This window comes from Physeter macrocephalus, chromosome 7 (assembly GCF_002837175.3).
Source record: "Physeter macrocephalus isolate SW-GA chromosome 7, ASM283717v5, whole genome shotgun sequence".
In the NCBI taxonomy this organism is placed as follows: domain Eukaryota; kingdom Metazoa; phylum Chordata; class Mammalia; order Artiodactyla; family Physeteridae; genus Physeter; species Physeter macrocephalus.
In genome coordinates this window covers 40774223-40786013 of record NC_041220.1, presented here as the reverse complement: position 1 = coordinate 40786013, position 11791 = coordinate 40774223, and positions in this window count along the sequence as shown.

Genomic DNA, 11791 nt, shown 5'->3' with positions numbered 1-11791 from the left:
CAGCTAAGTTTTCTTCTAGTAATTTAATGGTTTCAGGTCTTACTTTCAAGTAATCCATTTTGAATTAATTTTTGAGTATGGTGTAAGATAGTGGTCCAGTTTCATTCTTTTGCATGTGGCTGTCCAATTTTCCCAGCACCATTTATTGAAGAGATATTCTTTCCCCATTGTATATTTTGGCTCCTTTGTTGTAAATTAATTGACCATATATGTGTAGGTTTATTTCTGAGCTCTTTATTCTATTCCACTGATCTATGTGTCTGTTTTTGTGCCAGAAACATCCTGTTTTAATTACCATGGCCTTGTAATATAGTTTGAAGTCAGAGCATGTGATGCCTTTAGCTCTGTTCTTTCTTAAGATTGCTTTGGCTATTTGGAATCTTTTGTGTCTTCATACAAATTTTATAATTATTTGTTCTATTTCTGTGAAAAATGCGTTGGAATTTTCACAGGGATTGCATTGAATCCATAGATTGCTTTGGGTAGTATGGATATTTTAACAATGTTAATTATTCTAATTCATGAGCACGGAAAGTCTTTCCATTTATGTGTGCTTCTTCAATTTCTTTCCTCAGTGTCTATAATTTTCAGTTTACAGGACTTTCACCTCTTTGGTTGAATTTATTCCTAGGTATTTTATTCTTTTTAATGCATTTGAACATGGAATTGTTTTCTTAATTTCTATTTCTAATAGTTATTTATTAATGTATAAAAACAACAAATTTCTGTATATTGATTTTGTATCCTGCAACTTTACTGAATCATTATTTCTGACAGATATTTTGGTGGAATCTTTAAGGTTTTTTTAATATATAGTACCATGTTATCTGCAAATAGTAACCGTTTTACTTCTTCTTTTCCATTTTGCATGCCTTTTATTTACTTTTCCTGCCTAAATTGCTTGGCTAGGATTTCCCATACTATGCTGTATAAAAGGGGTAAGAGTGGGCATCCTTGTCTTGTTGCTGATCTTAGAGGAAATGCTTACAGTTTTTCACCATTAAATGTTATGTTAGTTGTGGGATTGTCATATATGGCCTTTGTTATGTTAAGGTACTTACCCTCTGTACCCACTTTGTTGAGAGTTTTTATTATAAATAGACATTGAATTTTGTCAAAAGCTTTTTCTGCATCTATTGAGATGATCATGTGGTTTTTATTCTTTAATTTTTTAATGTGGTCTATCACGTAGACTGATATGTGGGTATGAACAATCCTTGCATCCCTTGAATAAATCCCCCAGTTGATCATGGTATATGATCATTTTATTGCATTGTTGATTTTTGTTTGCTAATATTTTGTTGAGGATTTTTGCACCTATGTTCATTGGAGATATCGGCCTGTAATTTTTTTTCTTACGTTATCTGTCTGGTTTTGATATCAAGGTAATGCTGGCCTCATCAAATAAGTTTGGGAGTGTTCCTTCTTCTTCTATTTTTTGGAAGAGTTTGACAAGGATTGCTATTAATTCTTCTTTGATTGTTTGGTAGAATTCACCAGTGAAGTTGACTGGTCCTGGTTTTTGTTTGTAAGAAGCTTCTAAATTACTGATTCAATCTCCTTACTGGTAATTGGTCTGTTCAGATTTTCTACTGCTTCATGATTCAGTCTTGGAAGTTTGTATGCTTTAAAATTTATCATTTCTTCTGGTTGTCTAATTTATTGGTGTATAATTGTCTCTCAGGGACAGGTCTTAAAAGTTGGGTTACCTGATGTGGGGCATAAACCTTTCACTCTTCAAGGAGAAGCTCTGGGTTTTGAGTTACCTCCTGAGATGAGAGGTGAGATTGTGTCTCAGCCTCTCCTACCAGCTTTGATGTGGAGTCCTTCTCATTTGCTTGATGTGAAGGGGTTGCTCCACCAGTTTTTAGGGTTTTTTTCAATGGAAATTTTTCCATATATAGCTGTAGATCCAGTGTATCTGTTGGATAAGGTGATTTTATTTTATTTTATTTTTTATTTTTTTATTTTTATTTTTTTTGTGGTACACGGGCCTCTCACTGTTGTGGCCTCTCCCGTTGCGGAGCACAGGCTCCGGGCGCGCAGGCTCAGCGGCCATGGCTCACGGGCCCAGCCGCTCTGCGGCATGTGGGATCTTCCCGGACCAGGGCACGAACCCGTGTCCCCTGCATCAGCAGGCGGATTCTCAACCACTGCGCCACCAGGGAAGCCCAGGTGATTTTAATATCTTCCTCTGTCACCATCTTGAACTGGAACCCCAATAGTACTTTAGCTATGCGCCTCTATTGACACCATTCTTTACATTGTGTTATATTTACATTCCTGTTCTGTCTATAAGCAACTTGAGGAGAAGACATAAACTTCGTCATCTCCAAAAGCCTCCACAAGTAATTAATATTAAATGATGTTTAATGATTACATGGATGATTAATGATATGTTGAATAAGTTGTATTTTTCATGGGTGATGCTTTCCTAATACCAAAGACAACGTATAGTTATAATGATGAACTTCAACCATTAGGATAGTTATTGAATGTATCTTCTGCTAACATCCATGCTTCTAAAAAAGTACTTGACATAAAGCAAAAATATGAAGATTTACAAAATAGATACACATGGCCTAATAGCTATATTATTAAACATCTTCAGGTGATACTAATTATTTGGGTTTCTGAGAGTGAAGTGGGTCAAGATAAAAGGAATGATGCTATTTTAACTAACAATGGATGCCTATTACATATCAGAAATCCTCTACATATTATCTCAGTCAGCAAAATAACAGCAGTGAGGTGTTGTTTTCATATTCATTGCACAGGTGATGAAACCTGTCCAAGTTCACACAGCCAGTAGCAATAGAAGAAGGATACAAAGCCAGGCAGCTTGATATCAGATAATATACTAAACCACATTTGATATGGAAAATTTGTAGAATGATAACCAAAATTAGGGTGGGAAGAAGGGCATTTAGAACAGAAATAAAATGTCTACAAAGGATTCTTCAAATACAAGAAGAATTGTACTAAATCTAGTTGTAAGATGTCAATCGATGTCCCAAGTGGACTTAGAAGTATAGAGGAGGCCTAATTAAACATTTGATTAGGTCTAAAATAAGGTAAGAGAGACTAAGGATAGATTTTTTCGGGATTGTATAAGGGCCAAAAAAGTAATAACCTATTATTTATTTCTATTTCTGAATTGGACACAGAAACATTTTGATCAAAATATTAGCTTTACTGTTATAAATATCTGAATGGAAGTCACGACTTTTGACCTGTGAAGAAAGTGCTTGCTAATATGTTACGGAAATACACAGCCTTAAGGCCATCCTTTCTTCCCGCCCCTATGTCACTGGCTCAGTAGGACAAGACACCACAGGCCCCACATTGAGGGTCTTAGCCAATTACTTCAGCTTACCTCAGAGCAAGGAGCAAACTAGACTTCACTCTTTGCAGGCAGGCAGATACAAAATAGAGGCACAGACATATTCGCGTCAGTACGCTCAAGTCCTCCCTAATTCACTTAACAAATAAGGCCCTCCACCCTTGAGAAAGACTGAGTAGCAGAGAGAAGGTGGGTTTTTTCTGAGTGAATTTCCTGAAATTCATGAAAACCAGATAAATAGAGAGTTCCCCTCAAAGGATTAAACCTCTGGAACTAGTGGGGGGTGGGGAACCAAATAGAGAAGATTAATAGGAATCTGGATAACATAATCCAAGTTATTTAAAAGTTCAGAATAGAAGTAAATGGGAGCATAAGGCTATTTAGAATAAATTGGGAATAGGACAACATAGTCTTGGATATGAAAAAACTCTAAGGACATGACCCTCAAGGAGATGGGAGACAGAAAAATAACATTTGATAAAATTATAAATAATCCCAATTAAAAAAGAAAAAGGAAATCAACTAAACTAAACCAATTGGACTTGTTAAACTGTAAAACTGGACCTCTTAAAAGCATCAAGGACATATTGCTAAGAGAGTTCACTCTGATTCAAATCAGTAATAAGGACATTGTATTGAGAAATTTATTCTTTAAAATCAAAGACCTTGAGAAATTTTGGTTTTTGAAACCATATCAGGGACAAAAAAGATCTCAATAAAATATCTTTAAGTTGGGACAGATCAGAATGCGGAGGCAACTCAGCTTGGAAGGAAGAGCCTATGAGAATCTTTTCCTGAATCCATTAGAGCCAATCAGAATATTTCACTACTTCTTTGTGAACCAATCAAAGCACTCTATGCTTATACAATGTAATATATACAAAATAAACTATTCAGAAACTGTTTCAGAATAGGTTTTCCCTGCCTTGCCTAGCAAATTTAACAATTTAAATTTTATCTTCCCTTTGATTTTATTATCTTATCAACAGATTACATAGGAGACTTCTAGTAAGATGAGTTTTAATTTTAATTACAAAAGTAATTAATAATCATTGTAAAAATAATTCGTGACAAAGGAAAAAAACTAATTCACTTTGAGGGCTTATCCGGTACAAAGTTCCTCTCCTGTACAAAGTTTTTCTAAGTGTTTTACGTATATTAACTATTTTAATCATTAGAACAACTAAAATGAATACTATTACTATGGGCTTTTATAATGGAGAAAATGAGCCACAGAAATTCACATTTTGTAATTTGTGAAGCCAGGATTTCAAAGTCAGGAACCCTACTGCTTAGCATCTAATAAAAGCTCTCAAAAGCTAATACCATTATAAATTTTATCATCTAGATATAAGCATTGTTAAGAGTTCATTGTAATTTCTTATAGAAATTTTTCCAATATAAACATATGCATAGACATATATGCAGTTTTTTTTAGAAAAATGCAATTATATTACAATATTGTTTTATAATCTTTTTTCATACTTAAAATATATCTTCAATATTCTGTCACGGCATTATAGATTGGAGTCTTAACTTTAAGAATAAATTTTGAACTTATACTAATTATTCAACCAAATCTTATTATTGGACATTTAATTTGTTTTCCAATTTTTACTCTTATAAAAAATACAAAAATGAACAATCAGTGCATTCACTGTTGTAGAAATATGCAATCATTTATTCATTTAAGATAAATTTTAGCTTGTACATTTTTAATGCATTTTGATATGTTTAATGACAATTCATCAAATAAATAGTTTTTAGGACTTACAAGAAATAGACAATAAGATTGATGGTTTCTCCACAATATTTCATTACTGATAAATTAGAATTTTTGCAACATTTTACAATATAATTAACAACAGACATCTCACTTTAATTGGCACTTCTTTCATTAATAACAGTTTAATACTACATCTTGATTGGTTCTATGTTTAATAAAATACTTTTCCCTTTTTTATATTGTGATATAGATATAGATATCACATATGTGTGTGTTTGCATTGATATTTAAAAGCTATTTATATAATATGAATATTTTAAAGGTATAATATACAAATCAAATAATGTTTCTAATTCATGAATGGTGTTTCAAAATAGTTTGCTTAAAGTTCTGCTATTTCAATGATTAAAAATTATTATAGGAAAAGATAGTCATGATTTGTTTCTGGTTTCTATGACACCTTAGGAAAAAGACTGCAGAGCTGCCTTCCAGAAAACACCATTCACATAGTATTCAGAGAAGATGACACCAATCACTTAATACCCTAAGTAAGAGGTTATCTGAAGTTGAGCAACACCATGACTCTTCTTAGAAACGGCTTTCCTATCTCTAAGATTATTTAATTATCTCCAGACATTTTCTCCTGGTATTTTAATGGTTTAATTTTTTTACAGGTAAAATTTTAATCTACCTGGAATATATTTTCATTGGAAAAATGGGATTTATTTTTATACTGTGAATAGACATTGAAGATCTTTCCGCAAAAGTAAGTGTTGCAACATTATGTTTTTAATAATCTATTCTTTTATCTTTGATGTGAAATCTTGACAATTCTTGTAATTAAAATTGAACATATATGAAGTAGTGTTAGGTATGTTTAATTCCATTCATCTCATTCATTGGTCATTTATCTTGGCAGAAGTACAACATTGCTCTGATTATGGAGACTTTCTAATATGCATTTTTATCTAATATGATGAGACACTCTTTTCCTGATCTTTTTCCACCAAGACATTCTTCTTCTAAAAAAAAAAAAGTCTTTAGATTTCTGCAGAGTTAATCTGCAGAAAATGGTGGAAGCATTTGGTTGAAGTGCAAAGTATGTGGTTTTGTATTCACTTTGTAGTTGATCAGTCAGTCATTTAGTAAGTAGCTATCAATTACTTTCCCCGTCTGAGGATATACTAGTGGACACTTAGTTATAGGATATGCCTTCATGGAGTCTCCTGGTGATTAGGGATAACATACCTTAAACAAATCATGACAAATATCAATATGATGTGCTAAAAGTGAAATATGAGGGATGTTATTCCCACGTAAGATAAGGGAGTAACAATCTACAGGGTCAGGGAAAGCTTCCAAGAGGAAGTGATGTTTAAGCTCTCACATAGAATATCAGTATACCTTAGTCACTAAAGGTAGTAGAAGAAGAAAATTTGGTAAACCATATTTTTACTGGTATATTTGTTATTTTCTATCTTCTCAAATTGGAATGTACGTTCCTTAAGGGCAGTGTATGTTTTATTCACTAATTCATGCTCTGTGTCTAGCTTCATGCCTGGAACAGAAGGAAGGAGAGGAGGAAAATGAGGAGAAAGGAAACGTTATAGTTGAAAGACTGAAGACAAGTGAGGATATTTTTTGTAGAATTTAAATGTCTATGAGTCCAGAGAACAAAAAGCAAGAAAAGGCAGATTTTGAAGGATTTTAAAGGTCATCTTAAAAATGAATTCTATTCTAATAGCACTGAAAACACTGAGAGGTATTAAAAAAGGAAGTAATATTCAGGGATTTTTCCCTTTAAAAGATCATTCTGGCTGCAGTCCTGAGTATGGATTTGGCTGACAGGAAGAGACAATGTGGAAATCACTTACTTGGACTAGAACAGTAGCAATGGTGATAGCAAGAAGTGGACAGAATAAGTATTCACTCAGGCAGTAAAAAGGCAGGATTTTGACTTCAAGTTTTATGGCTTGAGAAACTGGGGGTAAATTGAGAAGAAGTGAGGAAGTCGACCAGTAAATTTTTGAACATTTAAGTTTGGAGTATCCATGACACATCAAGACAGAGGTATCAAGAAAGTAGGTAAATCTGAATCTATTTGAATTTAAGTTGAGGGACATCTTTGGTAGAATATTAAGTAATTCTGTGATTGCTCTTCACTTGTTAAACATTTTTTATTGGTGGCTTACAAGATGAGTTAAGATAGACTTACCAAATTGTCAGGTGGCAAAAATCTGAGGCCACATAATTAAATAAAAGTGAAACTAGTAATAGAATATTTTGTATATGATAACTTTGAATATTAAATGAGATAATTGCTTAGTACTGTGTCTGTGGATTAGTAAGTGCTCAATAAATTCAGGTTTTAAATAGTATGATTCAGTATTAAAAATAATATTTTTGGGAGGAGAGAATGTGAAAAAGCTGAAGAGTTCAAGTTAATAGAAATATTCACATATGTAATTGTTTCAAGAAGCAAATTCAATTGTAGAATGGAGAAGTCTTGGAATCATATCAGTTCATGAACAAAAGTTCCAGGGATTCCATTTGACTAATAGGTTAACCTGAGTCCACAATCCATAGTTGAAGCAGCTTAGGGTAAGGAAGAACTCTATGCCCTGCACTAAACAGACAATATGTGATAGATTATCTTCAAAATGTAGGATCACAAATAGGATTGCATCCACAGAACAAACAAGACAATGAAGGACACAGAAACACTTCATATGCAGAAGGTTTGAAAGAACTAATAACTGTTTTTCTTGGAAAATAATTCACTGGATACAAGTCACACAGCAAGTAAGTGTCCCAGCCAAGATCTGACCTCAGTCAGCGTGGTCATAGAATCTTCATTTTTAACATATTCTTTAATTATTTTAGTGGAATAATCAAAACGTGCACATGTCAAATTGTAAAGGACAAAATAGCTACAATAAGTTTAAATGATAATGCTATTGAATATCTCCACAAATTTGGTCCCATATAATATAATAAGAAAAATCTCATTTTTTTTAAAAGACTTTGGTGATAAAGAGAATATTGCTCTAAATGCTCCTTAGAATTTCTTGAAAGGACTTTAAGGGGAGGTTTGAAATAATTGCAAAATCTAGGCCTTTCTTTACCTCCTTTAGCAAGATATTTAAAGAAACCTTATCTCATCTAAAGCTGAATAAATCTTACAAAATTTAGCTATTTGGCAACATTACATCATTGCCATTTTCCTTGACCTTCCACCAGATGGAAAGCATCGACTAATAATTTTGCCTTGGAAATCCTAATGTTTGTTATTCTGTTAGAGAGGAAATGGTATATTGTTACATCTCTTCCAACAGTGTTCTTATTATTAAATCAATGATGCCATTTTACATAAAAAGTGTTCCAAAAGAACATAACAGTCTCATAAATAAAACAGGCCCAGCTTGTCTGGTGAACTGTTTCTTACACATCAAATAACGCCAGATGCTTTAAAGGTACTGGTACTGGACCACAATGTTATTTTGACCAGATTGTTTATATCACATTCATTTATCTAGTTCTTTCCTTGAATAAATATCATTATTTTGTTAGCCTTAGTACAATTGGAAAGGCTCTGGTAATTTCATAATGATTTTTCCAAAAGGAAGTTAAATATTCAAATCAGATCCAAATCACAGAAACAGACCAGGGCTACCTAGAAGTAACAAGATTCTCTTCATCTTGTCGGACTTAACAGTATGATTCATTACAGACCAATAGATTGCTATTGGTGGCTTGAGAAAGGTGAGACACTTGACCCTTGTAGAAGTATAGAATATTTTTCTTGATAAAATTCATGATGTTGTAACTCTTTAGCCAGATACTATGACCTATAATGCAGGGTTTCAACTGGCAACAAACCAGTGTAGGGAGATATCCATGACTATGGGATTGTTTGCTTTTATTCGTGTCAGATGAGTAAGAAGAGATAGTCTCAGTGTATACAACATACACAGACACACACAGACACACCCATTACCACCACTACCACCATGGCTTAAAAATCATGTTGGACTCTTCAGGGTTAAAAACAGAATAAACATGTAATCATAAGGGAGACAATTTGGTTAGCATTTTTAAGAGCCATATTAAGGATTTATAATGTTTTTCTGTATCAGATCTTAAAATATTTTAAAGACTGTGTATATTATATATTCATAGTTAAAATATGATTGATAGCGCTGGCGGGTCAAGTGACCCAAACACTGTTATAGAAATAAATGTACAGCTGTTAATGAAGTCTTCTTTCTCACCTTGCATTGTGTAACTTTAACTCAGACAAAATTACCTTACATTGTCTATATAGCAGGAATATATTATATTCATCCTTGCAAAAATCCACTCCTAAGTAGTTTTATGTATGAAATTAAACCTTCAAAGTGACCAAATTATGAACATCTTTCTGAGTAGTTTTAGCAATATCAAGCCAAGAACATGAATGAATGAACTATTGTTAGCTAATATTTAGTTGGCACTTACATGCTAGGAACTTTGCTTAGTATTTTGTGTTAAAATATATGTAATCTTACCTAATAGGATTATTATTGTGTGTATTTTACCATGAGTTATCACAGTACTATGTTATTGAGAAAGAAAAAAGAGGCAAAACATGTTTCTAGAACTTAGAAGTTCTATTATTTTGGTTAAGATATGTAAAACTAATGATGCCAAAATATTCAAAAATAATTGATTTTGTTAGTAGTGTAGCAACAGTTACGAGCTCAAAATATTTGAAGATTATTCTTGACTGGAACAATACATTTTGAATTTGTAAGCTATGTAAAAGCTGAGCTGAACTTAGCATAGCAGGTAGAATTTGTATACTTAATAGAATAAAAGGAATTCCTTCCTAACTAGGGGTCACGCATGAAGCACAGTGTCTATCATCCATGTTGAATGTAGCAAAAGCAAGTTCCAAAAAGAGACAAAGAGATTACAATGGGGAAAACCAAGAAATAGGATTAAATAGATGAATGAAAAAAATGAATACCAAGCTCTATAAAGCTGAGAGTTTAGATTTTGATGTAAAAGACCATTAAGGGTAGAGTTACATAACAAAAGTTCTACCTGTCATAATCTATTCAAATAAAAATTGGGGTTATATTCAACTATTTAATATTCCTTTTCTGGTAAAATATAAGTATTTCATTAAAAATTCCAGTATTTGACTCCATGTAAGTTACTTGTTAGAGAATATCTTTGCTAGAATTACAAAAGGATGGGGAGTAGGATGGAATCAGGATTGGACAGACACAGAGATTCAGTGTATGTAAAAACACATATCAGTAATAGAAGAAAGGATTGAGGGTATAGTGTAAGCCAAGGCAGAAAACATTGAGAGGGAAACAGAACTAAAGAAAATATTTCAGAAATTTCTGAGTGATGCAAAATTGAATACTCTAGGTGACTTTCAGAGAGGTATTATGACAATAAGATCTACATTATTCTTCAAGACCTTGGGAGTTGAAATAGTGAAGAGACTGGAATTCAAAGTTAGTAGCTGGGGTGAGGGATAGGAGAGCATCTCTATTCAGATAACAGGTAGACTGTGCTTAAGATTTATGTATCTTCAACAAACAAAGAAAACCCCAGGCTTCTCAGATGAATCCAAAGAATAACTAAATGGACAAATGTGTATAGGCCAATTCATGATTAGCAAATAAATTTCAACCTTTGATTGTTAATTTGATATCAAAGGTGAATAGGCTGAAATTCGTGCTAGAATAAAGCTCAAAATAAAAAGAAGTACTTATTTGGAAGTACTTATATAACTCAAAACCTCTTCCTTCAGTATTTTAAAACATATTTGAATTTAATATAAATTTTCAGGAGAACAATAAGTAATATTCAATTGGTCCATTCTTTGAACATCATCCAACTTTCCTATAGATATTGCTTATGAAAACTAAACACCCTTCACAATGTTTTTGTCTTCTTCATCTATTTTTAAAATGTCTATTTAATCCAGATATTCCTTCAAAGAGCAAAGTGAGTGTTTCAAATTACAACTGTCAAGCTCACAGCATTTTCAAAGGCTTTTGCCTTTGGAGAACATCTTATACTCATTTGTCCGGGAAAAATAATTGGGGATACTCTGACCCCCCTAATATGTGTGACTAAATTTAAATGTATTGACTACTATTAGCCTTGAGAATATATCATATGGTGGGTTTTTTCCATGTAACTTTCCCAAGGTATTCTCAACCCCTAGAATTTTTCATGTATAATTATCAGAAATCTTATAATTTGACATCATTTGGAGGGAAATCTGTATTATTATAACAATTTACTTCTAACTCTTCAGGAATCCCCTCCCATTTTAAATTGTGATTTTCTCATTCTTGATTACCTTCAATGAGCAAGGTATATCTATAATAAATTGTTTTTGAAATGGATTTATTTTCTAAGTTATGTGTGTGATACAGGTGCATATTGAACTCATTAAATTGGATAATGTTTACAAATTGATTTTCTTCTGAACTCATCTTTCAATGAAACAAATATAATTTAATAAAGCCATTATTACTTGTCAATAAATGACATTTCATTTGATCATATATGAGCAGAATGCACAATATTTTCACAGAGCACTGCTTTTATAAAGATGATAAATATTTTAGCTAATGAATTGGTAGCTCTTATAAAATAAACAATACATAACAGCATTATTGATGAAATTGGATATATTGTTCCTTATTTATTGA